This window comes from Tupaia chinensis, unplaced genomic scaffold (assembly GCF_000334495.1).
Source record: "Tupaia chinensis unplaced genomic scaffold, TupChi_1.0 Scaffold000146_1, whole genome shotgun sequence".
Classification (NCBI taxonomy): domain Eukaryota; kingdom Metazoa; phylum Chordata; class Mammalia; order Scandentia; family Tupaiidae; genus Tupaia; species Tupaia belangeri.
Window position 1 is genome coordinate 4,224,199 of NW_006159616.1, and position 2,675 is coordinate 4,226,873.

A 2,675-nucleotide genomic window follows, 5' to 3' on the forward strand; every position below is an offset into this window, starting at 1 on the left:
ATATGTGTGGTCCAGTCCCAGAGCAATGGATTCATAATCTGTGGGTTGAGGCCTAAGTAGGTGTACCAGTTAAGATATAGGACACTTGAGCATATTTGCATCTCAGATGTACAATGCGTAGGTGTCCATCTGAGTATGTCCTGTGCAATGCTGGGGCATCAACTAAAATAATTGTTCATTATGTATCTTAAGTTCAACAATAACGGTGTCTTACAGTTGTATTTGCTAAGTCTGGGAACCTTAGGCCCAAGCACCAGCATTTTTTAAAAGCCCGTGGTGATCCAGTCCCCACTGCCTCTCTGATCTTATCTCACCTCCTATCCCCCAGCTCTCTCCACTCCAGCCTCTTCCCTAGAAGTGCCAGCCACACCCCCACTCCACAACACCTTTGCAGTTGCTGCAGAGTCTGCCTTGAGAGCTTTGACTCTGTCACCCAGTGGCTTCTCCTCACCCAAAGGTCACCAGCAGGTGGTCCTTCTTTGCTTTATGACTAGTAACACTGCCTGAGAATTAATATCGCATCCTTTATTGCCCACCTCTCTGTTCACATACCCCAAACCAGAATGTAATCTCCCTGATTGTGCTGGAAACACCCTGGTTCTTTGGCCTGCTGTATCCCCAATGCCCAGAACCCCAGCTATCCATAAATCCTGGATGAATTAGTCAATGGTTAATTGAAAGGCCTCATCTTCCAACACGCTCCCCTAAACATCCCTTTGGAACAAGTCGATAAAAGGATCTTTCAGAAGTATCTTTTTAAAAATTTTTATCTAATTTTATTTATTCATTTATTTTAATTTGATCAGGGAGAGACACAGAGAGAGAGAGAAAGAGAGAGAGGGAAAGTGAGAAAGCAAGGTGCCAGGTCCACGGCTCAAACTGTGGTTGGACATGCGGGAGCATCCAGAGCCTTAACTACCATGCCACCTGCTGGTCCTCAGAAGTATCCTTTACAGAGAGTAATGGCGCTCGTTTTCGGCAGGTGTCCTGCGCGCTGGGCACCAGTCCTCAGCAGTTCACCTGTGTGCTTGTTTAACCCTCCTGATGGCTCTCACAGGTCACGGGGGCAGTAATTATCCTGACTTTACAGATGAAGAAACTAAATTCTTCAATGCCCAGTACCAAACCCAAGAGGTCTCAAAGAGTTAAACATATTTTCTCGACCTTTCGTACCTGTAACCGTGACTATGGGAGTAAGTCCTGTGTGCAAAGGGGGTGACTGGAGTGTGGGGTGGATGGGGTAGTGGCTGTAACTGGACCCAACGTCTGAAGGCAAATGTGTACAACACAGGGTCTCTAACCACATTAGAGACAGGGCCAAGCCGTGTGTGGAACGGAGCCTGGTCCCACAGAGCCACACTGACTGGAAGGGTCCACAGGCTGAGCAAGAGGGGGCTGGCTGGAAATTTTCTCTCACCGTTCACTTTAATATGGTTATCATTCCCTGTTGACAAGGCCCACGTGCTCAGACACCATCTCTTATGTGCCTGAAGCCTGTATAAGATGGACCCTTTGACCCCCACGATAACCCTACAGATGGGTAGAGCTGATTTTTCTTGACCCTGGCTTACCAGAGGAGAGAAGAGAGAGGGGCCACCGCAGTCCACCAGGTGTGCCACAGGCTCTGGGCTGGAGAACCGGTCTCTGACCCCCGCCCAGGACCTTTTCTACTCACAGTGCTCCGACGTCTTCACTGGGAGGAAGAGCAGACTTTGGCTGGATGATTCATGTTCCAGAGTTGTGGCTGCTGCACTGGCCGGGCCTGAGCCTGCGTCCTCCGCAGTAGAGCAGCTGTGATGAAAACTCACAGGGTGGCTAGGGAAACAAGACCCATTCGTCCACATACCCTTGAGTCTGAGCATCTGCCCAGCGCCAAGCACAGTCCCGCAGTTTCTGTCCACAGCAGAGGGCGAGGAGGATGAGGAGGGGAGAGACATGGGAACTGGCACATGGCATCATGGTTACCTCGCTGGACTCCCACGTGATTGGCTACGGTTCAAGTCCCAAACCTGGCTGCTTAAAGCTCACACAGGGTCCCTGTGTGTGCTGTGCCCCAAACCCCAAGATGAGAGCATCGTGGCCAACTCCCCAGGGTGTGTGTGTGTGTGAGAGATTTCTTGCTTTCTGTCTCTCTGTCTCTGTTTCTCTCTGTCTCTCCGATCAGTACATGTACTCTATAGCAAAAATCTCTCTAAAAAATTTTTAAACAAAAAATGTATATATATAAAAATATAAATTATATCTATAGATACATATATGTGTGTATATATATATATATTCATTCTAGTGGGGGAGGCAGACCATAAACTAGCAAACAGGAAAGGGAACAAAATTACTTGTAGATGACAACTGCTAGGGCTAAAGTAGAGCGGGGCTAGAAGTTGTGGACGATGTGATTCCACGGCCCCTGGACCGGTCCCGGCGTTTTGTAGGCGCCCTGTTCAATGACTGAGTGTGTGGGTAAGTAGTCAGGGAAGGCTTACCGATGCCACCCTGAGGGCGGACAGGAAGGAAACCAGAAACAGGCTGGAGAAAAGGAAAGTCGGCCTGAGGCAGAACCAAACTTAGAGAAACAGGAAGAACTAAAAGGCTCTTGGGTTTCGGTGGCTGGCTCTTTAATGTGACAGCTTATTTTTGCAGATTGCCACCAAGTCGCCGCAGACGCACCCTGGAAG

At 49.0% G+C, this 2,675-nt stretch overlaps 1 protein-coding gene across 5 annotated transcripts in view; it reads left to right on the plus strand.

Annotated features, from left to right (window-relative positions):
- The first annotated feature begins 2,361 nt into the window (after positions 1–2,361).
- TMCO4 (transmembrane and coiled-coil domains 4) overlaps positions 2,362–2,675 on the plus strand; it is a 141,611-nt gene continuing 141,297 nt past the window's right edge. For 2 of the 5 annotated variants that reach the window (XR_003548875.1, XM_027770603.1), the window contains exon 1: positions 2,367–2,460. The gene's annotated coding sequence lies outside the window, so the exon portion shown is untranslated. Of the gene's footprint in view, positions 2,461–2,675 lie in introns of all 5 variants that reach the window. The other 3 variants (XM_027770604.1, XM_027770602.1, XM_006145203.3) reach the window with 3 other exon arrangements.